The following is a 26,655-nucleotide window of genomic DNA, read 5'->3' as shown; positions in this document are numbered from 1 at the left end:
GATTTGATTGAATTAGTTTGAGGAGGTCGATTCTTTAGCTTTGTAGGAAAGCCTTTGACAAATTTCCAGCTGGGAAACTGAAAAATAATGTAAAATCTCACAATATAAATGATAACTTGACAAGTTAGAACGAAAATTGTCTTAGTGGCAGGAGGCAGAGGGTAGTGAGAGAAGGCTGTTTGTGTGACTGGAGACCAGTGTCCCCTGGTGTATCACAGGGATCAGTGATGTGTCCCTTATTGTTTGTGTTATTCATAACAAAAACAAATGTGAATGTGGAGGGGGCTAGGTGGAGAGTCAGGGAGGTGTGATAAGTAAGTGCACGTTTGACATAAAGATTGACCGGTTGGTTCGCAGTGAGCAGGAAGGCTTTAAGTTACAGGAAGATGCAGATGAAATGGTCAGATGGGCAGATCAATAACAGATACAATGTAACCTTGATAAATATGAGGTGATGCACATTGGGAGAAGGAACCAGGCAGGGGAGGGCTCAATGAATGGCAGCACACTGGGAAGCTCAGATTGTGCTTCTCCACACATCCCTGAATGTGACTGGACAGGTTAATGCTTAAAAATGTGTTGCTGGAAAAGCGCAACAGGTCAGGCAGCATCAAAGGAGCAGGAGAATTGACGTTTCGGGCAGATTCCTAAAGAAGGGCTTATGCTCGAAACAACGATTCTCCTGCTCTTTTGATGCTGCCTGACTTGCTGCGCTTTTCCAGCAACACATTTTAAGCACTGATCTCCAGCATCTGAAGTCCTCACTTTCTGCTGGGCAGGTTAATGGACTAGTTAAGAATTGGACCTTGAGTATTGTGGTTCCTAATCAGGGTGGAGATATAAGACCTATACAGGGCTTTGGATCGGTCAAAATGGAATACTGTATGTAGCTCTGGGAGCCACATTCCAGGAAGGATGTGATTGTACTGGAGAGGGTGCAGAGGTGATTCACCAGGATGTTCCCTGGGGTGGAGCGTATCAGCTATGGAGAGAGGCTGGATAAGCTCGGGTTGTTTACTTTGGAGCAGAGAAAGCTGAGGAGTCAGTGATTCAGAAGGATAAGATTATAAGCGACACGGACAGGGTGGATAGACAGCAACTGTTCCTTTTAGTCAGAGGGTCAAGAACAAAGGAGCACACTTTTATAGTGAAAAGATTGATGTTCAGAGATGATTTAAATATTTTTTCACCTCGAGGTGTGGGCTTCGGAGATTACTTCCTGAGAGGGGAATTATCACGGGTAACCTCACAATCGTTAAAAAGGACTTGGACAAGCACTTGGAAGTGTCATAACATTCCAGGCTATGGGACTGCTGTAGAAAGTGGGACGAATGTAGATCATGCTGTACTTCTGTTTGCACAGAGTCTTTGCTCCTGTGACTGTACCATGTGGAAGGTCAATTATTGGAGCATTTTAAGGCAGGAATTGATGGGTTTCTGAAGAGTTATATTCATAAAGGTTATAAGTGTGAACTGTAATAGCTTGTTAAATTATGTCAATGTGAGAAATATGAGAAAACAAGTGTAGTTTCCTTACAGTTTGGAACCAGAGAATGGAGAATGGGGAACAGGAATATGGCAGAACTATGAGGCCACTACTTCAGTTCTGTCTTCACAAAACTTTCTAACAATATAAGGAAAACCAAGTCTGATGTGGGAAAATGATAGACTACGTGGAACATAGAACATAGTAAGTAAATGGTTTAGCAGAAATTATTGTGGCTGAAAGTAATAGTCATAGACAACACTAACATAGATTTATGAAATGGGAATTATGTTTGAGAAGCAGACTAGCTGACAAATGAAAGAGCAGTAATGGATGTAAAACGTTTTGATTTTTAGGAAAATGTTGGTAAAGCTCCAAGCCCAATTTGCAATATCAAATCTGAGTGGATTGGGGCTAATATATGGACGACAGCTGGCAGTAAACAGTGAATAGAAATAAACAGACTCATCAAGCAACAGCCTGACATTGTCTGTAAGGTATGATTCTGTGAGTATGACTATGACCTAGACACCCCATCACCTTCCCCGGATATGTCCTGTCTCATCAGCAGGATGGACACAACAGAGGTGGCGGCACAGTGGGATGCAGTTGGAAGTGAATTGCTCTTGGAGTCCTCAACAGTGACTCCGTATCCCATGGCATTAGTTTGCATTTGGGAAAGGAAACCTCCTGCTGATTACCAAGTACCAGCAACTCTCAACTGATGTATCAATACTCCTCCATGCTGACCAACACTTGGAGGAAGCACTGAGGGTAGCATTCTGGGTGGGGTATTTCAATGTTCACCACCAACAGTATCTCAGCTACAGCATTATTGATCGACAAGGATGGGTCCTAAAGGATATAACTGCTAGAGTGGTTCTGCGGCAGGCAAGTGAAGGAACCAACAAGAGGAAAATATACACTTGACCACAGCCTTACTAATCTGCCAATTGCAGAAGTATCTGCCTATGACAGTATCGTTAAGAGTGACCACCGCATAGTCATTGTGGAGACAAAGTCACACCTGCACATTGGGAATAACATTCACCATTTTGGGTGGTACTATCACAGTGCGAAGTAGGGCAGACTTCAAACAGATCTAACAGTTCAAGTCTGGGTGTCCATAAGGTGCTGTGGTTCATCTATAGGAGCAGAATTGTACAGCCACACAACCTCATGACCTGGCATATCCCCCTCGCAACAATTACTATCAATCCAGAGGATAAACATTGCTTCAATGGATGTGCAGGATGGCAGGAGCAGCACCAGGCAAACCTGAAAATGAAGTGTCAGCCTGGTGAAGCCACCAAACAGGACGACTCGTGGGCCAAACAGCATAAGCAGTAAGTGATAGACAGAGCTAAGTGATCCCACAAGCAACGGTTCAGATCTAAGCTCTGCAGTCCTTCCACATCTAGTCGAGAAACGTTGGAGACGATTAAACAATTCATTGGAGGAAGAGGTTTCACAAATAACGCCTTCCTCCATGATGGAAGAGCCCAGCACTTCAGTGTATAAGATAAGGCTGATGCACTCGTAACAACTTTCAGTCAGAAATGCTGAGTGGATGATCCATTTCAGCCTCCTCCAGTCATCAACCAATTCGATTCAGTCCACGCGATATCCAGAAACGGTTGGAGATACGGGATACTCTATGGGGTCCATACTCTGACAACATTCTGGCAATAGTACTGGAAACTTGTGCTCCATAACTTGCCACTCACCCAGCCAAACTGTTTCAATACAGTTACAACAATGGTTTTTCCTGATTATGTGGAAAATTACCCCAAGTATCTCCTGTATATAAAAAGCAGAACAAATCCAATCCGGCCAATTACTACTCCATCAGTCTACTCTCGATCATCAGTAAAGTGGTGGAAGGTCTCAGTGTTTTTAAGCAGCAACCTGCTCATCAATACCCTGTCAATGACGCGCAGTTTGGGCTCCACCAGGACCACTCAGCTCCTGACCTCATTACCTTGATTCAAACATGGACAAAAGAGATGAATTCCAGAGGTAGGGTGAGAGTGACAGCCCTTTAAATCAAGGCTGCATTCGACCTTGTGTGGTGTCAAGGGGCCTTAGCAACACTGGAATCAATGGGTATCAGAGGCAAACTCCCCGCTGCTTAGAATCGTACCTGACACGTAGGAAGATGGTCATGGTTGATGAAGGACAGTCAACTCAGCTCCATGTCTGTAGGAGTCCCTCGAGCAGTGAACAGAAACTCCTTCAGGGCTGCTTCATCAATGACCTTCCCTTCATGTTAAGGTCAGAAGTGGGGATGTTCGCCAATGATTGTACAATGTTCTGCAACATTTGTGGCTCCTCAGATACTGAAGCAGTCCATGTTCAAACACGACAAGATCTGGACAGTATCCAGGCTAGAAAGTGGCAAGTAATGTTCAACCCACACGAATGCCAGACCATGACCATCACCAATAAAATACAATCTAACCTGCCCCTTGGCATTCAATGGTGGTACTATCACTGAATCCCCCAGTATCAAAATCCTGGTGAGTAATCATTGCTCAGAAACTCACTGGTCTCCCCACATGAACACTGTAACTATAAGAGCAAGTCCGAAGCTAGGAATGCTGTGGCGAGTAACTCACATCCTGATTTCCAAAATTCTGTCCATCATCTACAATGCATGTCAATACAATATAGGTCAGAAGTGTGAAAGAAGACTCCCAGTTTGCCTGGATGAGTGCAGCCCCAACAACACTCCAGAAGCTTTATACCATCCAGGACAAAGCAGCCAGTTTGACTGCCCCTTCATCCGCAATGCTCCACCATCAACGCGCAGCAGCAGCAGTGTTTTACTATCCACATGCTGCAATGAAATGATACACCAAAGATCCTCAGAAACCATCTTCCCAATTCACGACCACTTCTATCTAGAAGGACAAGGGCTACAGATGTATGGAAATACCATCATCTTTACGTTCCCCTCCAAGCCATTCACCATCCTGACTTGGAAATATATCACCGCTCCTTCACAGTCGCTGGGTCAGAATCCTGGGATTCTCTCCCTAATGGCATTGGAGGTCAACCACAGCAGGTGGACTGCAGTGTTCAACAAGGCAGCTCACCACCACCTTCTCAAGAGCAACTAGGGACAGGCAATAAATGCTGGCCCAGCCAGTGACACCCAGATTGACGAAATACAGAAATAGAAATTAACAGAGGACGGTTGCTGAGGTATCACAGAGATCGGTGTTTGGGGCCCAGCAGTTCACAATGTCCTTTAAATATTTGGTTGCTGGAATCAGATGCAATACATCCCAGCCTGCTGACAGCACAAATGGATGTGGGATTGTGAGTGGGTGCGGAGGATGTAAAAAAGCACCAAGAAGACTAAGACAAATGGAGTGAATGGGTAAATACGTGACAGATGGAGAACAATGTGGATAGAGGTGACGGTGTGCCCTTTGGTGGAAATGATAAACTGGAATCCTACAATTTGAAAAGGATTGGTTGAAACACATTGATTTACAAAGGGCCATATGCTCCTTTTTGTTGTTTCCTTCTGCATCAACCTCTGAGGTCCCTGCAGCGCAGTGAGTTCTGTAACCAGAAGTCAATACTGGGCATGGCATTGACACGCTGACCAGTGTACACAGACCCACCAAGTGGGGAGCTATAACACGGAAAAGGATCTGTATATCCTTGTACATATGTCGCTGAAAGCAATATTGCAGACACAGAAAGCAGTAAGGAAGATAAATGGTGCCTGACCTTCATTTCAGGGGGATGTGAGTCCCGGAGTAAGGGTGTCTTACTGCAGCTGTACAGGCCTTTGGAGACATCCCATCTCGAGTATTGTGCAGTATTGTGTGCAGGCTTGGTCTCCTTACCTAATAAAGGACCAACCTGACATTGAGGGAGAGCAGTGAAGGATGACCAGACTGATATCTGGGATGACGAGCTTGTTGTGGAAGCAGGGTTGGGGTGACTGGGCCAATATTCCATGGGGTTTAGGAAAATGAGTGGAGATCTCAGTGAAATATACAAAACTCTGACAGGGTGAGACAGATTAAAAGCAGGGATGATATTCCCCTGGCTGGGATGACTAAAACAAGGAACCACAGTATTAGATAAGGCAGGTCACTCTGAAATAAGATGAGAATAACTGGTTGCACTCACAGACTGGTGAACATGGGGAATTGGCTTGCACCTGGAAACCAAGACACTGATTATAAATAAGGATTTAGAGACAGTAAAGGGATGGTGGGAGAGCAGGAGTACGGTGTGGAACTGAAGGGCCAACCATCATTACATGGAATTAGTTAGCAAACTCAATGGACCAAACGTACTACTGCATTTCCTATTTTATAACTTCCAATGGTTACTCACATTAACGGATATGTATATCATGTGGGGTAATTGCATTGAGGAGATGTTTTTCCATGAACTAGAATGGGGGAGGCTCAATGTGTTGTATGACCTACTCCTTTCCCGCTGTTTCTGTGGAGTCTGTGGGAAAGCTCGGTAAATGTTGTCACAAGTTCTCAGATGTTAAGAAGGAGGTCTCTGCAGGGTCGACAGGTCTGTGTTCCCATTCCCTTTTCCGACACTGATGTTGAGGCCAGATGTTCTGCCGGGTTTCATCCTTTCAGTCTTTGGAGTAGTTTGATACAAGTGAGTGCCTTGATTGGCCGTTTCAGAGACCATTGAAACGTTTATCACATGCCAGGGTCTTTGGAGTCAGTTTTAGGCCAGCCCAGGAAATCACGGGAGATTCACTTCCTAAAAGTACATTGGAGAAGGAAATTCTGTTTACAATCGATATTGTCTTCAAGGTCACTGTTACTGACCCCAGATTTTAGATCTCGATAGTTTATTAATTGTCTTTAACTTCCACCAGCTGCCAGAACATTAGCCTGGTTTGGATTAGTAATCCAGTGACATTTTCACAGCAGCACCATCTCCACATGGGGACCTGTCAGAGACAACACTGAGCAGGGTATTTCTGTGCTGCTTGACAGCTCTGTCAAAAAGAACTCCTACCAACTTGACTGTCGTGATGGGACTGAGGGAGTGGTAAATGATCAGATGGCAATTATTCCCGTTTTAGGGAACGGGACTTAGCTGAGTAATTTTCCACATTGCCAGGGAGATGTCAGAGTTGGAGTTGGAATTAAACAGCTTCCCCAGCGACACGGCTTGTTGTGCAACACAAGTCTTCAGTCCTATTTAGGAATGGTGTCAGGGCCCATTGCCTGTGTCATATCTACTGTGTTCAGCTGTTTCTTCATGTCACGGGCAGCGAATCACATTAGTTGAAGACTGGCATCTGTGATTTTGTGGGCATCATGGCGTGGGTGAGGATTATCATCGACTCAACACTTCTGGCAGAAGTTGGTGCAAATAAAACATCGTTCTCTTTTACACTGATGTGCAGGTCTGTTCCATTATTTAGGATGGGGATGTTTGTGGAGCCCTCTCCTCCAGTTATTTGTTTAAGCATCCATCACCATTTATAACTGAATGTGGCAGGACTGCAGGGCTTCGATCAGATCTGTTGGTCAAGTCTGCTGGCATAAATGAGTTAGCATCAGGTTAAGATTCATGTGATTCTGACTCTGACATGTTCACCCATACTGGTCACTGAGCCATAGATGTTGTTGATGGTAATGACAGACTGAAGTGTTATCCTGGCAAAAAGTTACAGGTTGTGGTTGGATGCTGTTCTGCTTCTCCTGCTGCTGTGGTCTAAAGCACTACATGAATACGCAGTTTGGAACTGCAATATCTGCAATGCAATTCTGCTGTCTGTTCCCCAATTCTCACTGAGACCCATTCACTCATCAGCCCTGCACTCAGTGACCTAACCTGGTTTCTGATGTGGAAATACTTCAATTTTCAAACTCTCATTCTGCTGAGGGTCTGTCTCCCCGAGTCTTGCTTCCAATCTGACACATTCCGCAAAAGCATTTAACTGATCTTAACTCAAATGTTTTATTCACCTGAATCTTTTTCCTTGAGAAATACCATCTTCTGTGTTTAAAGTGATTATTTTTCCCTCTGTTTCTTTCCCTGACCATGATTAAGAGCTCTGTAGTGTCAGTGATACCAGAGTTATGTAGTTTCAGAGCCAATGAATTCTCTGGATTCCCAATTATCTTCACCACATTGTATATTTTCTCTTTTGAATTGATGCCTTAACACTCATGGCTGCCTTGTCCTCCCATGAATATGTTTCATGTTCTTGGGGTTGCATTTCTTGTATTATCTTCCAAATTATCCCCAGAAACTCCTCCCATTGCTGCTCCATGCTGTTTCCTGCTCAGCTCCCCTCCAATTAACTCTGGCCTGCTACGCCCGCATGTCTTTGTAGTTACATTGCTTAATTATAACCACATTACATCTTGAAGAGATGTAAACTAAAAGAAGGAGCTTTGAGAGATGGGACACGAAGAATAATTGGTGGAATTCTAAACCAGCTACAAAGGGAGAACGAGAGAGAGAGTATATCGATATGGAGATATGGAAAATGAGAAAACCACATTCTCGAAAGAAGTAGGTGAACATCCCCGAATATTTTGGCCATGCCTGTGTGCTGTGGTCCTTTATACAGTGCACGTACAACAGAGTAATATATTCAAATGCTAAGTCTGATGCCAGAATATTTGTCTGCAATGATATGACAGACACTAGCTTTGGAAAGAACCCAGCAGGCCAACATATTGAAATAAGTTGGGACACCAGAAACAAGAATTTGGAGCACACATCCTGGTAAGAATGAGAAATTAGAGTTGGGAATCCCAGAAAAAGAGGGAACGTTGAGAGGATCAAATAATGTTTTAATATTTTATCAATTTTATACATCATTTGTGACTTATCTGCACACACACACATTGATTAAACAGTATATATACAATCTTTTTTCCACCATTTAAACTGCCCTGTTGTCGTGTTACGAGGATACATGAACACCAACTAGTCACCAAAAGACATGACGCACTATCACTTTGTTCCATACATACAGACAAAGAAGGGCACCCCTTTGACTGGGACAAAGCACACACACATACTGAGACACGGAAGGACCTTCTTAGAGGAATGGTATTCTAACCAGAAGTCCATCAATAAACTCATCAATTTAGATTCTGTCTACATTCGATTGTTAAAATAACCGGAAATGACATCACCCACTTTAAGAAACATAGTCATGGTGATGAAACTTCTGAAAACATACCTTCAAGCTCAGTGAGCTAACTTGCACACATATGAATTTTTTTTTTTGTTTATTAGTGGAATTTAGGAGTTCTCTGTCGCTCACGTTTTGACAGATTATGATGTGAGGTGAGCTTTTCTGGGTATATGGTTTAATTAACAGAGGGGTTTGACATTGATGCTCTACAGTTTGGGGCCTTGCCATATGGCATTTGGACAGACTTGAACAGATCTGAGATACAACAGGTCCCAGCAAATTCCAACTCATTGCAATTAGTGACTTTGAGCTTCAAATGAAACCATTGGGAAAATTCGTTTAATTTTGTTATTTGTGGTTGGTGAAATGAAACGTGAGGGAAATGGCTTTTAACATTACTGAAGAGGTTCCCGAATTTTCCAAAGAGATTTAGAAAGACAGAAGGAGGTCATTTTTTAGAATTAGCCAATAGGTTGGAATTGGGTTTAACCAGGGAGAAAAGGGAAGCTGGAATTGTAATGGAGTTGGTCAAGCACTTTGATGTATCAGAGAAATAGGCAACTGCAGTAGAGTTACAATAACTTAAATTACAAATGTGGCAACTGGAGTTAGAAGATAAGTAAAGGGGCTGAAACAGAGAGAGAAAAAAGAGAAAGAGAAGAGAAAGAAAGAGAGAGGGGAATTGAAATTCAGAAGTTGGGAATTAGGTAAGAAAGTTAAATGAACAGGATGGAGATGAAGGGAGAACGTAGGGATATATACAACTAGGTTAGTAACTTGTCATATTTCGGGGAGAAAAATGTCAAAACGTTTTTTTATTTCATTTGAGAAAATGACACGGCAGTGAACTTGTGGGTAATGCTAGTTCAGACTAATCTGGTGGGCACAGCTAGTGAGGTATGTGCAGCGCTATCAGACGAGGGATCCAGATATTATCACGATGTCAAATTGGCTATGTTGATTCGTTATGAATTGGCACTAGAAGCATATAGACAGAAATTCGGAAAAATAGAGACGGAACCAGGTCAGACTTATATTGAGTTTGAAAGAATTAACCACAGTCATTTTGATAGGTGGGTTATGGTCTTAAAAATGGATAAGACCTGTGAGGCTTGAAGGAAGATTAATCTGTTGGAGAAGTTAAAAGACTCATTTCCAGAGATAGGAAAAAATCATGTGAATGAATAGAAAGTTCAAGAAGTGAGAAGCGCGGCAGAAATGGCAGGTAAATATGCATTGTGGCATGTGATGAAATTTAGCATCTGGCAAGAATTTCATCCTGTGGGGGATAGAAATTGGGAGAGGGAAGGTCACACATTACAAAGCGAACAGTAGCTCACAATAGTTTACCACAGGTGAAGAAAGAAGCCCATGGGGATTGAAAGGTGGTGAAAGGCCTCAGGTGCTCTCACTGTAAGGGAGTGGAACACATAATATTACAGTGCTGATGGTTTAAGAGGGGCACAGGGAAAAAGTTGTTATCACTGCAGTAAGATGGCACACCGTGCTAGGCGTTAAAGAAGACACTTTGGGGAAAGATGCGGTAGAAGAGGCTAAGCCAGTGGCACTAGTGAAACTGGTAAAGGAAACCCCAAGTGCAGCCGAGGAGCTGCAGGACATTGCACAGCCTAGGCAAGGGCTGGGTATGGAGGCAGTGCCTGATCTCACTAAACAATTCAGCTCTGTAGACAAAGTTTACTCAGAAAGAACAGGGGGAGAAGGATAAGAAATTATAATTTTGTGAGATAAGGGATCTGCTCACTCTCTATTAGTTGGGAAGTGAGGCACCAGAAAAGCACAACAGACCAGGCAGCGTCCGAACAGCAGGACATTCGCATATCAGGCAGAAACCCATCGTCCGGAACGTGATGGGGGACAAGGGGCTGGAAGATAAATACGAGAGTAGTAGCTGAGCTGGTGGGAGGGTCACTGGGAAGGCAACAAGAAGATGTAGGTAGGAGTGATAATGATATGTCGGAGGGGAGGGTGGAGTCGATAGGTGGAAAGGAAGATGGCATGTTAGGGCAGTTCAAGAGGGCGGTGCTAGGTTGAACGGTTGGATCTGGGAGAGGTTGGTGGAGGGGAGATTTGGAATTTGATGAAGTCAACGTTGATGCTGTACAGGTTGGGGGTTCCAGCTGTCCTACCACCCCCCTCTCCAACATATCACCATCACACCCCACCTGCATCTACCAATCGCCTTCCAAGCTCCCTTTCACCCAGCTCCACCCCCCACCCACCCATTTATTTTTCAACCTCCTTCCCCCTCCCTTACGCCCCACTTTCCTGCTGAAGGACGTATGCCTGAAACGTCACTGCTCCAGCCCCTTGGATGCTGCCGACATGCTGTGCTTTTCCAGCCACACACTTTTCAACTCTCATCTCCAGCATCTGCCGCCCTCACTTTCTCTCACCCTCTAATAGTACGAGTTGAAAGTTTTTTGTCACTCTTTCTGACATGATAATCAAGAACGTGATAACTTGTGAAATGGGGACAGAAATTAAGCATTCCCTTGTGTAACATCAGGATGGAATGGCAAATCAAGTTTGGGGAAGTAACAGTGACAGTGAGTAACAGAGTGTCTGTTCTAGGAATACAGTTTGTTCTTGGGAATGATTTAGCAGGAGGCAAGGTGGGAGAGGCACCCCTTGTGGTGGAGAAGCCAAAGGAAGATGAGGGAATTGGTGAGTTAACAGAAAATTATCCAGGATTTTTTTCCAGTAACAAGATCCCACTGTCATAAGTTACAGCAGGAAGGAAAAAGGAACGAAAAAGACAAATGAGTTGATGCTCAGTGAACTGACACCCTGTTTGATGTAACGGTGCAGGAAAAACCTGAACAGGCAGAGGTGTTCCGTCCTGAAAGGCAAATGGACGTACAACAGAGATATATGCACACACACAGAAAATGAATCAGAATATATTATTGAACGTTATTAACTTAAAGATAAAATCATAAAATTAAAATGGAGACCCCGATAGGTTACTTATTGAACAAGAATGATTAAGTTCCACACTGGCCTGACAATATTTTAATGTGTATATGACAAACAAATTGTCGGAGATAGTTGTGGACAACGACAAATCTCTCGCATTTTTTGGAATATTTAAAGACCGGAATATGAGACTATTTCATTGGAGTCTTACCTTACCGACTTTAAACTTACAAAATGTACATACTGTGGCTCCTACAATGTGATAGCAGATGTGTTTTCATGGATTTAAAGGAAAAAGTGTAGATAAGTTTTGACTTATTCCAGTGTTGTATTGGTGTGCAGAATTAATATGAATGATATAACTGAGATTAACACTTTGGTATTTCATAAAATTGGGATTAAGAATTAGAGGAAAACAAATGTAGCCATCTTTTCATTCTGCTAGTTCATTTTATTTTCTGAAACGGGGAGATGTTATGAAGACAAAAACATATATGGACACTTTAAGACAGATCGGGTTTTGCTGAATAGAAATTAAAGCTTGAGATGCCAGCTGAAGGTCACACTGTTCCACATGTCACCATTAGCTGAGAAATGGATTCCTGAGTTTTGGTTGCTGTTTTGACAGCCATTCAAATGTAACCAAAGAGTTTAAATAACGCTCAGGATACCAGATGCCAACAGAATGTGAATATTATTGTTTGGACACCTGGACAGCAATCAAATTATGAGAATTATTATATCATGGGGAGCATATAAACCCAGCATGTTGAACACTGGAGGGAGAGCTGCTGCCATCCAACAGTAGAGCAACTGCTGTAGAGCAGGAGTGCTAACTGACCTTCTCAAACACTCTCTCTCAAAGACACATGTTCATGTCAAACCTACTTGCAACAAAAAAAATGACCCGGGGAGATGCAGCTGAAAGAGTGAAGACAGCGGGGAAGATAGAGACTGTATGGTCTTGAGATTGTAATGTTTAATATGTGGGTTGTTGGAACAGCATATTTTTACAGAGTTCGAGTCAGATAGTAAGTAGCTAAGAAAAGAGGGACTTGTATTTGTGAATAGTTGTTGTTTAGTGTTCACTATTAAGGTTAAGAAACTAACTTGTTAATTTCTGTTTAAAAGGAGGTCTGTGTCACTCATATTTTAACAGATTACGAGGTGAGGTGAGCTTTTCTGCGTGTTTGATTTTAATTAACAGAGTGGTTCGACTCCACCTTGTAAATGTCCATCCACGCTCACCCCATTTCCATGCAGTTGGCCCATATCCTTCCAGTCCTTTCCTACCTAAATATTTATCCAAACGCATTTGAAATGTTGTTAATTTACCCCCCTCAACTACATCTGCGAGTAGCTCATCCATGTACCAGCGTCTGTGGAAAGAAGTGGCCCCTCAGGTTCCCCTTTATTCCTTTCCTTCTAACGTTAAACTGATCCTCTCTCGTCCTCGATTCTCTACACCTTGGAAAAAGACTGAGAGCATTAACCCTATCTATACCCCTCGTGATTTTGTACAGCTCTATAACAACTCCCCCAGTCTCCTACACGCCAAAGAAAATGTCCTGTCTTGTCCAACCTCTCCCTATAACTCAGATCATTGGGTCCTGGCAACATCTTTGTAAATTTCTTCTGTACTCTTTCTAAGTTAATAACATCCTCCCTTAAACAAAGTGACAAAACCTGAACACAATACTCCAAGTGCGGCCTTACCAAAGTCCTGTATAACTGCAGCATAAATTCCCATCTTCTATACTCAATATCCTGCCTGATGAAGGCCAATGTGCCAAATGCCTCCTTCACTGCCCTGTCTACCTGTGACTCCACTCTCAGGGAACCGTGCACCTGAGCACCAAGGTCTCTCTGCCCCCTGCACCCCTTAAGGCCCTCCCATTCACCATGAAACTCCTACCTTGATTTGAATTTCCAAAATGCAAGACCTCACGCTTCTATATTAAATTCCATTTCTCGGCCCATTTCCCCAACTGATTAAGGTCCTGCTGCAATTTCTGATAATATTCCTCACTGATCATGCTCCCACTTACTTTAATGTCATCTGCAAACTTATTAATCATACCTTGTACATTCTCAACCAAATCATAGATACCAAACAGCTATGGACCCAGCCTCCAGTCTGACAAACATCTTTCCACTAAACCCACTTCTTCCTACCATCAAGCCAACTGTGTATCCAATTGGACAGTTCCCACGCATTCTACATGTTGTAACCTTCCTGAGCAGCCTGCCATTTGGAAACTTATCAAACCTCATCAAAGCACTCTAAGAAATTTGGGAAGCATGATCTATGCTGTCTATGCTGACTGCTCCGAATCAAACCCTGTGTAAGTAATGGGTGCAGTCAATGATATGCTGTCCTTCATTGTAAGATGATTCGAGTACATAAGTGAAGCCATCTTTCAGCTGTTGTAGAACCTTGCTGAGAGAGCATTTGGAGCATTCTGTACAGATTTGATGTCCTTTGTAAGGAATGGTTCCCGTACCATAGACACGGATGATGGTAACATGAGGATAGAGTGAGGAAGCTGAGTGTTTAACCTGTAGAGTGTGATAGACGAAAAAATGGTGATGCTGAAACATGAGGAGTGGCAGGGGTCTCTTATTTCCAAAACAGAAATTCCATACTTTACCCAGGAGTTATTGGTTTGATTTATTGTCACGTGTACCTCAGTACAGGGAAACACTTTATTTATGAGCAGTGGAGGCAGATCATAGTAAACATGGCCAGACAGATCATAGGGTGGAAATAGACTTGGACAGAGTAAGGCATAACGGTTACATTGAACAGGATGTGCACTAGACAAGATCAACATGAACAAGATCAGCATTATTTGAATTTAGAGAGTCCATCCATCAGTCTAACGTGACTTTCCTAATAGTTTATATGCCTTAATTAACTCTCCCCACGTTATTGTGTAGTCGGCGTGTGAACCCGAACTGAACGTCAGGTTGCTCACAATCCCCAACAGCAGCCACAATACCTTCCATCTGAAACAGGTAGCCATTCCCATCAGCATCCACCCTACATAGAGAACACCAGGCTGGCTTCCCGGAGATGGAAGGAGCCTTCTTGTAACTTCACACAAGACATATGTCTTCCCTCCTCACCGCGAGAAAACCACGTTAAAGTCCCACGTGTGTATCATGACAGACGGAGCTACGAGGAACAACGTGGAGCAGTCTGTGTGTGCAGCCTCTGCTCCACTTGGTCATCATGTTAGAGCATCAATTAGGAGACAGCGAGGACTGTTGATGCTGAAGATCAGAGTAGACAGTGGTTTGCTGGAAAAGCACAGCAGGAGAATCGACGTTTCGAGCATAAGCCGTTCATCAGGAATCAGCATCAATTACCTCATTCTGCCCCGTGTAAGTGCATTGAGGTGGGAATGGCCTCCTACTGTTCCTGTGTAAGTCACTCAAGGGACTGACTGGCTACTTCCTCGTCCGATTGGGTCAAAGGCCTGATTGTGTTACCCCTGGTTCCTGAATGACAGCTCGATGTGCTGACTAGTGTGATGATGCTGTAGCTTTAAGAAGTTATTTTGTTCTGGTTTATTTTAAGAGAGAGATTGAATGACCGTTACCAAGCTGGCTAGTTAGGACCACTTGAATAAACAACTAGTGATGCCTTGGGTTTATTTTAATGCAGATGGAATGGGTGTGGTCAGCTTTCACAGATTAGGATTTCTGGGTTTCGGTTTCTCAGTAACATCAGAAATTATTGGGGTCTCCACCGAGTTGAAAGTTTTAGTGAATGTCTCCTGGCAGCTCCTCTCTATGAATTTTCTCTTGGTGCTGTTTTTAAATCCTGAATTGGAGAAATATTTGTGTCATTCAGTGTCTGAATATTCCTTTTTTCCAAGGGCTGTGTTCATGTGATTTTCCAGTATTGGAACAGTTCATTAGTATTAGTTCCTAGATCTATTGTTCTGTTAACTTGTCCAATATAAATACATTATTCTAAATTCTTCTTTCTTTGGTTTTATTTCATCTATCGTATTTAAGCAAATGGGGTTATGCTTCACACCGAGTTGTTTGTCCAGTAACATTGCATCTGGAACAGACATTTTATATTTTCTTTAAAATAAGAAAACATTAGAGTCTAGGCTACCGTCTTCAAATATTGTCGAGGGGCTCTGGTGTGGCCCATCACACTAGAATCCTTCCCTTCTTGAGTAATATGTTGGAGGCACTGAATGGGCTGTCCCTGTTCTTCTCTAATAGTGTCAATGGGTTGAATGACCTCCTCATATTCCTGTGAAACCAGTGTAAGGTGCGGAATGAACTCTTAGTTTACTGTGGCAATGTGTAGTGTCAGACAGTCCTTTATATGAATGTTACAGACTCTTTAAAAGCACAAGCCTCAATGGAGTCCATGTCTTGCTGCACATGGACACAGTCCAGTTCAGGAGCTGACGGGGGCGTCAAATTATTCTGAACATTGTGGAATCCTAGGTGACCATCCCCACTTCTGATCTTATGGCGGGGAGAGTGAGGGTGGGGAGACATTGATGAAGCAGCTGAAGATGTTTGTGAAGAGGAAGCTACCCTGAGGATCTCCCACAGAGGTGACCCAGGACTGAGATGATGAACATCTTCCTTTGTGCCATGTTTGACTCCAAACACTGGAGAGTTTTCTCTGATTCCATTAAGTTCAGATTTGTTCAGCTCCTTGATGTCAACAGAAGCCTTGATATCAGGGTCAATCATTTTTACCTCACCCCTTGTGTCAACCTCTTTTGTTCATATCAATAGGCCATGGTATAGGAGCAGCAAGGGGTTTCTTCAAACAGGTGGCATTGAATGTCAGGGTTTCTCTTCTCAACAGTGTTCGCGGAGCCAGATGACTGAAAGTATTTGAAGAGGAGGTAGATGGATATTGACCTGTCCGAGAGGTGAGGGCGATGAGGAATTGGGTATGAAAGAGGATTTCAGACCGAGAGCAGATCCGTCATGATCTTAGTGAAGGGCAAGGCAGGCTTGGGGAGTGAACGACCTGCCCCAGTGTCTGATGTTCTCACGTTCTGTTATTGGAAAGTTAGTGGGTGATATTTTCATGAATGTTCTGTTATTGAATGTTGCCGTCAGGGAGACAAGAGGATTTTGTGAGCCATCGCTGGGTGAGGTATGGGGGCTGTATTCATAGTGAATTTGGGTCTACAATATGACCAAGAAATAGAGCACAAGTTTCAGAGAGAGGAAGCTCTGTACAGAGAGATGAGGGGCCTCTTTCATACCCAGCTTGGGTTTTATAAGTACACTTCTCAAATCACCTCAAACCGTGTGGGACACCCTTAAAGGGCCGAATGATCTCCTCGGTTTCTGTGCACCAGGTTATAGAAGTAAGTAGCCTCTAAATGCTCCTGCCGAACAGGTTTAATGGGCTGAATGGAACACAGGAACATGGGATTGAGGGACAGGAGTGAGTCATTAGATACGTTGAACCTTCTCCACCAGGCACTAAGATTGTGGCTGATCAGGTTGTGGTCTCAGCCCCACTTTCCTGTCTGCGTCCCATTATCCATGACTCAGTTCTCTGTCAAATATTTCACTAACATAACTGTCAATCAATGTGAACATAGAGGCATAATAAACTTCCAGTGAAAAGGATTCTGATTTGGACATTACTTTCAGAATTTTTTGTCATCCCTCTTATAGAATCAGTGTCATGCAGAACAGAAACAGACCTGTTAGTCTAATCTGTTCACAACGAGCTGATATCACATCTGATCCAGTCCCATTTACCAGCGTTTGGCCAATATCCCTCCTCTTTCAGATACTTTTTAAATGTGCGATTGTAACTGCCTTCACCACTTCCTCTGACAGCACTTTCGGTACACACACCACTCTCTGTGTGAAACATTTATCTTCAGGTCCCTTCTAAGTCATTTGTCCTCACCTCTTCAAACTATGCACTCCTGTTCTGGAGTCCCCTACCCTGGGGAGCAGAACATATCTGTTCAGAATATCTATGTCCCTGATGATTATATAAACCTCTATAATGTTACCCTTCAAGCTCTGACACTCCAGGTGGAAACACCTCAAACTAATCATCCTCTCCCTAAAGCGCAAACCTCCAGTCCTGGGACATCTGTGTAAATCTTTTCTGCAGAAAACCGAGTTGTACGCAGTATTCTTAAAGTGGCCTCACCAACATCCTGAACAGATGCAACATGCCACCACAACCCCTATACTCAATGCTCTGACTGATTAAGGCAAATGTGTAAAATGTGTTCTGTACTGCACTGTCTGCATTCGACTCCACTTTCAAGGAACAAGGTACCTGCAGCCCTATGTCCATTTGTTTCAGAACACTCACCAGGCCCTTACCATTAAGTGTACAATTTCTGCTCACAAGCCTCAAGGCTGAAAAATACCCCTCTTCCTTCAAGCCAATTGTGATGAGCTTCTTCTGTATCCCATGTGACCGAACCTTACTAATCTGCCTACCAATCGGAATGTTATGAACACCTTGCTGAGGTCCATAATGACAATATCTACCAAACTGCCTTCATCAATCTTCTGTATCAACTCTTCACAAAACTCAACCAAATTAATGTCCCATGATTTCCCATGCAGAAAGCCACGTTGTCTACCCCGATCAGCCCTTACCTTCCCAAATGTATGTAAATGCTATCCCCCAGAATCCCCTCCAACAACTCACCCACCACCGACATCAGGCTCACCGGTCTATAGTTCCCCGGCTTTTTGGGTCACTGTCTCCTTTTCTAGTCCCACTCCTCCACTGTTCACAAATGTTAAATGTAACCAGGTCGGTGATGTGGCCGATGATATTGGTCTCAGACTGGGTCAGGGTCAGTTTTAGGAACAAGTCAGGCTAGTTTCTATAATCTGCTCAAATAGCACGTTTATGATCCAGAGCAACGCTACTCCAACTATGATGGAATGCTGAATGGCAAACTGGATATTGCAAACAAAGACTCGATATTTCCCGTTCTAAAAACACACACACACACACACACACACACACACACAGACTTTCTGCAATTTCACGTTAAAGAACCTTGTCCAAATATTTGTGTAACTAATGACAAAAGGAAAAATTGAGAGATTGTCCAAAATGTTATTCTGCTTCTGAAGATATTGTACTCACACAGCTGCTAGCAATGGGATTTTATCCTGGGACAGTTGGAATTGGGCTGAATTCCCTTTGCATTCGGCAGTCAGGAGGTTCCAGGTTAGCACAGTGGCTCAGGAGTTCGCAGTGTTCCATCACAGCATCAGGGGTATGAGTTCAATTCCAGCCTCGGGCGACTATCTGGGTGGAGTTTGCATCTTCTCCCCTTGTCTGCGTGAGCTTCTGATGGGCGCTCCCATTTCCTCCCACAGCCCAAAGCTGAATAATTCAAGTGGGTTGGTCAAATAGTCCACAGTGTTCAGCGATTTCTACTTTAGGTGCACTAGTCAGTGGTAACTGTAAGGGCATGGGAAGGTTACTCTTTGGAAGGTTAGGGCGGCACGGTGGCACAGTGGTTAGCACTGCTGCCTCACAGCGCCAGAGACCCGGGTTCAATTCCCAACTCAGGCGACTGACTGTGTGGAGTTTGCAAGGGTTTCCTCCGGGTGTTCCTCCCACAGTCCAAAGATGTGCAGGTGAATTGGCCATGCTAAATTGCCCGTAGTGTTAGGTAAGGGTAAATGTAGGGTATGGGTGGGTTTCGCTTCGGCGGGTCGGTGTGGACTTGTTAAGGGCCTGTTTCCACACTGTAAGTCTAATCTAAAGGTTGGTATGGACTTGTTGGGCCGAAGGGCTTGTTTCCACACTGCAGGATTCTATAAAAATAAGAATGGTAACGATGACAGTAGACTTTTGTTTTAGCTCGTGCACGTTACTGTGATGAGGAATAATGAAGGAGAGCGAGTGCAATAGGCTGTTTCTTCTCTGGCAGATGACACTTTCTCCCTCTCTGAGTTGAATCACACAATAATGTCATTCTCTCCCAATACTGGACCATGTGAGGTCTCCTTGTACATTGTCCAAACGATGTCTCCATCACATTCCCTGTTCCATGTCGGTGCATCATTGCTGCTGTCATACACAGAGCCATACCCTGAACAGAAAATGGTCTCGGTTGATTTGAAGATATGTTTATATGTCCCTGCGTCATTAAAAAATAAAATGTTTAATGTATCCAGAATACATAGAACATGGAACATAGAACAGTCCAGCACAGAACAGGCCCTTCAGCCCACCATGTTGTGCCGACCATTGATCCTCATGTAAGCACCCTCACATTTCTGTGACCATATGCATATCCAGCAGTCTCTTAAATGTCCCCAATGACCTCGCTTCCACAACTGCTGCTGTGGCAACGCATTCCATGCTCTCACAACTCTGTGTGTAAAGAACCTGCCTCTGACATCCCCTCTATACTTTCCTCCAACCAGCTTAAAACCATGACCCCTCGTGTTAGCCATTTCTGCCCTGGGAAATAGTCTATGGCTATCAACTCTATCTATGTCTCTCATAATCTTGAATACCTCAATTAGGTCCCCTCTCCTCCTCTTTTCCTCCACTGAAAAAAGTCCGAGCTCAGTCAACCTCTCCTCATAAGATAAGCCCTCCAGTCCAGGCAGCATCCTGGTAAACCTCCTCTGAACCCTCTCCAAAGCATCCACATCTTTCCTATAATAGGGTGACCAGAACTGGACACAGTATTCCAAATGCGTTCAAACCAAAGTTTTATAGAGCTGCAACAAGATCTCACGAGTCTTAAACTGAATCTCCCTGTTAATGAAAGACAAAAAACCATATGCTTTCTTAACAAAACTGTCCACTTGGGTGGCCATTTTAAGAGATCTATGTACCTGCACACCAAGATCTCTCTGTTCCTTCACACTGTCAAGAATCCTATCCTTAATCCTGTACTCAGCTTTCGAATTCAACCTTCCAAAATGCATCACATCGCATTTATCCAGGTTGAACTCCATCTGCCACCTCTCAGCCCATCTCTGCATCCTGTCAATGTCCCGCTGCAGCCTACAACAGCCCTCTATACTGTCAACGACATCTCCAACCGTCATGTCATTGCAAACTTGCTCACTGATTCTTCAATCCGCTCATCCAAGTCATTTTAAAAAAATTACCAAGAGTAGAGGCCCAAGGTCAGAGCCCCGAGGAACACCACTCACCACAGACTTCCAGGCAGAATATTTTCCTTCCACTACCACTCACTGTCTTCTGTTGGCCAGCCAATTCTGTATCCAGCCAGCTAACACAGATACCTGTGTTAAAATGAATTCTTTGTTTTAACAAATACAGAAATTGCTGGAAAAACTCACCAGGTCTGTCAGCATCCAGATGCCTTTTACATGATGTAGTTGTACCAGCCTCCACCACTTCCTCTGGCAGCTCATTCCATATGCACACCACCCTCTGTGTGAAAAGGTGCCCCTTAGGCCTCTTCAAAACCTTTCCCCTCTCACTTTCCACCAATATCCTCTAGTTTTGGACGCCCCTAACCTGGGGAAAAGCCTTGACTACAAACCCTATCCATGACCATTCTGATTTTATAAACCTTTCCTGCTGCGAAATGTGACTCCAATCAACACGAATGGCTGTACTTTCAATAATCCTGGGCCGAAATGCTGAAATTCAACACTGACACCTGTTCTTTCTCCATCAAGTCACAATTCTAAAACCAGTTTCATCAGTTTGTTCAGATATATTAGGAGACACTTCTGTGGGATTTACACCTAGACCTTTGTGCCCGGAGGTAGGGACACGAGCACCACTCGGCAATACCCATAAAGCTGTAACATTATTCACTGTGTTTGTTCATCAGCCTGTTATGACATGCTGAGACATACCTCTGCAGCAGGCAGGACATGAATCCACACCTTCTGGTCCAGAGCTAGGAACACTACCAAACAATTTCAGGAATTGGAATCAAACCCAGTGCCTTGGCTCAGAGACAGGGACACTACCCACAACACTACTGTACCCAGATTTTTGGTCACATTTTAAGGGGCAGCGTTCAGCTCGGTGTGGATTTATTATAATCAGGTTACCATTACTGAACTACACAAAACATTTTGTGTTGTTAAACTAGTGCAAGATCGAAATTAACTATGACCATCTTTAATCGCTATTATCTGTAGTCTGCAATATTAGGGAAAGAATTCCTGCAGACACACTCTGCCCAATGAAGGCTCTCAAATAGATATTTATTACTGAACACCAGGCACGGAGAAAGACCATAATTTCTGGTCCCAAAACACCGACCAGTATAACCTAAATCTCACGTATGTCTACCCTCTGCCTAAAACCATGAAATGATATCAGGCCGCTGATTACTGTCCAGCCTCTCCTCCCCACTGACTGTGTCTGCAATCCGTCCCTCCTCCCTCTAACCACACAAGGCAAACCAAGCTCAGGGTCTTTGTGAAAATCAAGGCCGGACTATGCAGGCCTCCTGGAGAGGGGTGGGCATTTTAAAATTAAACGGGGAAGGTGAGGAGGTGGTAATATCACTCACTGGCCGAGGCGTGGCAGATGGATTTAAGTTTTGATGAATGAGAGGTATTGGATTTGGTAAATCCAACAAGAGTAGGACTTATACAATTAAACGTAGGGCCTTTGGCAGTGTTGTAGAACAGAGACCTAGGCCATCAGGTATAATTCTTTAAAAGTTGCATCTCATATAGATAATGTGGTTAAGAAGGTGTTTAACACACTTGTCTTCAAAGGTCAGACCCTTGAGTATCGAATTTGGGACGTCATGTTGAGGTTGTACAGGACATTGGTGAGACCTCTTCTGGGATACTGTGTCCAGTCTGGACATCCTGCCCGCTCATTCCATAGGCACACCACCCTCTGGGTGAAAAAGCTGCCCTTAGGTCACTTTTAAATGTTTCCCCTCTTACAACTATGTCCTCTAGTTTTGGTCTCCACTACCCTTATAAAATACATTGACTATTCACTTTGATATTATTGATCTTGATATTATTAAGCTGGAGAGGGTTCAGAAGAGTTTAACCTGGATGTTGCTGGAAATGGAGGGATTGAGCTATAAGGAGAGGCTGAATAGGTTGGGACATTTTTCACTGGAGAGTGTGAGATAGAGGGGTAACTTTGCAGAGGTTTATAAAATAGTGAGGGGTACAGATAAGCTGAAGGGCTGATGTCTTTTCCCTAGAGTTGGGGATTCAAAACTGAGGGATATTTTAACGTGCGAGGAAAACAGATTTACAAAAGTCAGGAAAGGTAATTATTTTAGACAGAAGCTCGCTTTTGTGTGGAATGAACTTCCAGAGCAAGTGGTGAAAGCAGGGACAGTTACAACGTTTAAAGGACATTTAGATCAGTACATGGATAAGACATCAGTTTGGATGGTGCTGTGAGCAGCTGCCCTCTCCCTCCCCCTCTCTGAATGAATCCCTGTTGGTTTTCACCCTCTGCCAATGCCTGTGCAGTGGCGTGGGGAGGCCAGCAGAGGGTGGCATTGCATCACTTTCAGCACCACAGAGACAGCCAGACCTGCCCCACACAGAGACACACAGATACACACACAGCAATTGTTAGGGCACGGCATAGATCTCATCTGGTAATTTAAACTAAACATAATTAAATGCTCAATTCGCCTCATAAACTGTTGAAATATGAGTGACAGAGAACTCCCAAATTCAACTGTTTAAATAAAAACAACAAGCTTTTAACACTGAAAGTGAACTGAAAGAGACCCTCTATCTCTTAACTGCTTATAACCAGACCCAGCTCTACAGTAATATACTGTTTCTGGGTCTGCCATCCTCTCATATCACAGGGACTTGTAAGCTCTCAGTTCTCAGAGCAGCATTCACTCTCTCTTAAAGGTACAGTACACACTTTCACCTTCATCGCATTATACTCTGGTGAATATAGATAAGTGGAACCTATCCGGATTTCTCTTGCTCTGTGGTTTGTCAATATTTCATCTACTCTGTCTTGTATGTGTTAGGACTTTTGTTATTCCATTGACAGTGTGTCATTATTCGATTCTGTCCTTGGGAATATATCAGTATTTCACTTGCTCACACTCCTGTGTGTGGGGCAGGATTTCAGTTGTTTCATGGGGACTGTGACACTATGACAATCTCAATGTTTGTAAATGGTACCAAAACTGCAAGAATTGTAAAGTCTATGGAGGACAGTGTGGAACTCTAACAGGACAGTGACACGCTGGTAGACGGGAATCAATGCAGAGCAGTGTGAGGCGATGCACTTTGGTATGAACGATAAAGAAAGACAGTTTAAAACAGTCTGTGCCATTATAAAGGGGCTGCAGGAACAGAGACCTCTGGGTGTATATGAGCACAGATTGTTGAAGATGTCAGGACAAGGGGGAGAGCAGGAACTATCACAGATTAGTGTCAATATCTGAGCTGTTTACAGGGGGAGGTGAGGGAGGGAGCCTCCGTGCTCCCTTACTGGGAGGTGGTGGTGACGATGTGTTGTGAGCCCACCCTCCTGCCCCCCGAGACCGTGGGGATTCCATTTGTACCAGCTCGACACAGAAGGGAGATGGCATCAGGGCCACGGCTTCTAAGTTGTGCCGGGGGGAAACGGAGCTGCCAGTGGGTTTAAAGTGAGAATTGCCCCTCACTGAACATTGCTCCTTACTCGGTCGGTGGGACGTGGATGTTTCAGAATCCCCACATGAGGCTTCCAGGGTCGTACCAGGGTCCTCCCCACATGGCGAGATGAGGGGGTGAGGGAATGGATATCGAGCACTCCACCACCGGCTTGGCCCTTTCGGTCCGACTGCAAGCTGTTTCTCCTGGAATGGGAGAAAGGGAGGGTGGGAGTGGGTGGCCCTGCTGTTAGTGCCGGTGTACATGGGGGACATGGGGAGGGGTTCGGATGGAGTCAGTCCACAGGGTTGTATCCATGAAGTGTTATTAGTGTGAGGGGTAAAGTGGAGGGAGGGAGTGAGAGAGAGGGAGAGAGAGAGCGGAAGAGAGGGGGGGAGAGAGAGAGAGAGGGTGGTGTGGTGTGGGGGGGGGGGGGGGGGGGGAAGGTGCCATAACAGATATACAGTGAGCAGAGAGAATACAGTGACCCTTACCCTGACAGAGCGGGGAAGGTTATTGATGCTTGTCCTGTATTGCTGGACATTTCTGCAGACCACAGATACTGCACTGAGCTGGGTGGGGAGCTCAGACCATGCTCAGTGGGTCTGGTGGTGTGGCTCCCTCTGGGAAGAGAATGGTCACCCTCTGTACTAGCCCATCCACCAGGACCGCCGTGGCACCAGTGCCAGGGGTCACAGAATACCCAGGGGCACGCATGATGGGTGGGAGAATCGGGCTAGTATTGAATGAGAGGGACACCATGGGTAGTTAATGAGGTGAGTTCAACACGATAGCACCAAGAAATTAGCACAGCCTCGTGTGGATGATCCTTCTATTCCTGGGGCCGCACGGCGGCACAGTGGTTAGCACTGCTGCCTCACAGCGCCATAGACCCGTGTTCAATTCATGCCTCAGGCGATTGACTGTGTGGAGTTTGCACGTTCTCCCCGTGTCTGCGTGGGTTTCCTCCGGGTGCTCCAGTTTCCTCCCACAGTCCAAAGATGTGCGGGTCAGGTGAATTGGCCATGCTAAATTGCCCGTAGTGTTAGGTAAGGGGTAAATGTAGGGGTATGGGTGGGTTGCACTTCGGCGTGTCAGTGTGGACTTGTTGGGCTGAAGGGCCTGTTTCCACAATGTAAGTAATCTAATCAATGCACTGGGGTGGGGTACACAGTCCTACATGCTGGGAGGGTAACTGCTCCTGGGTTACAGATCAATGCACTGGGGTTGGGTACACAGTCCTACACGCTGGGAGGGTAACTGCTCCTGGGTTACAGATCAATGCACTGGGGTTGGGTACACAGCCCTACATGCTGGGAGGGTAACTGCTCCTGGGTTACAGATCAATGCACTGGGGTGTGGTACACAGTCCTACATGCTGGGAGGGTAACTGCTCCTGGGTTACAGATCAATGCACTGGGGTGGGGTACACAGCCCTACATGCTGGAGGGTAACTGCTCCTGGGTTACAGATCAATGCACTGGGGTTGGGTACACAGCCCTACATGCTGGGAGGGTAACTGCTCCTGGGTTACAGATCAATGCACTGGGGTTGGGTACACAGCCCTACATGCTGGGGGGTAACTGCTCCTGGGTTACAGATCAATGCACTGGGGTGGGGTACACAGTCCTACATGCTGGGAGGGTAACTGCTCCTGGGTTACAGATCAATGCACTGGGGTGGGGTACACAGTCCTACATGCTGGGAGGGTAACTGCTCCTGGGTTACAGATGAATTCACGGGTGATCAATGCACAGGTCTCTGTGCTGGTCAGACTGTCTGGTTGAGGTTTATAGATAATACAATGATGTGGTCTGCACAGCTCCCCGTGCTGGACAGGTATGTAGCCTGTGCACAGTACATCATGTTGGTGGATGGGGAGAAAGGTGATGGACAGGTCACGGAGCTCCCCGGAACGTTCTGTCCCTGACATTCTATAACTGACATTCCGCGGAACGTTCTGTCCCTGACATTCTATAACTGCCATTCCCCGGAACATTCTGTCCCTGACATTCTATAACTGACATTCCCCGGAACGTTCTGTCCCTGACATTCTATAACTGACATTCCCCGGAACGTTCTGTCCCGACATTCTATAACTGCCATTCCCCGGAACATTCTGTCCCCGACATTCTATAACTGACGTTCCCCGGAACGTTCTGTCCCTGACATTCTATAACTGACATTCCCCGGAACGTTCTGTCCCTGACATTCTATAACCGACATTCCCCGGAACGTTCTGTCCCTGACATTCTATAACTGCCATTTCCCGGAACGTTCTGTCCCTGACGTTGTTTGTTTGTGAACGGCCGGACGTCAGTGAATTGAACAAACGATAAGATCCCGAGGGAAGAGATCCCGTTCCAGGGAGAAGGAGACACTGTTCCGAAGGCCCCTCAGGCAGTTAAAGGGGTGAATACGTTTTCCCTGCGTTTACATTTCTCCACAACACAGGATCGACCACAATTTAGACCAA

At 44.7% G+C, this 26,655-nt stretch overlaps 1 long non-coding RNA gene across 1 annotated transcript; it reads right to left on the bottom strand.

Moving 5' to 3' along the window:
• Positions 1-14,239: 14,239 nt before the first annotated feature.
• Positions 14,240-19,159, bottom strand: LOC132814207 (uncharacterized). The gene is made up of 2 exons (XR_009644339.1): positions 18,721-19,159; positions 14,240-15,660 (listed from the first exon to the last, which is right to left on the bottom strand). It is a non-coding gene; the product is annotated as an uncharacterized LOC132814207 (long non-coding RNA).
• Between the last annotated feature and the right edge of the window lie 7,496 nt (positions 19,160-26,655).

This window comes from Hemiscyllium ocellatum, unplaced genomic scaffold (assembly GCF_020745735.1).
Source record: "Hemiscyllium ocellatum isolate sHemOce1 unplaced genomic scaffold, sHemOce1.pat.X.cur. scaffold_741_pat_ctg1, whole genome shotgun sequence".
In the NCBI taxonomy this organism is placed as follows: domain Eukaryota; kingdom Metazoa; phylum Chordata; class Chondrichthyes; order Orectolobiformes; family Hemiscylliidae; genus Hemiscyllium; species Hemiscyllium ocellatum.
Note: the sequence above shows the minus strand (reverse complement) of the source record. Positions and strands in the feature narration are given on the sequence as shown.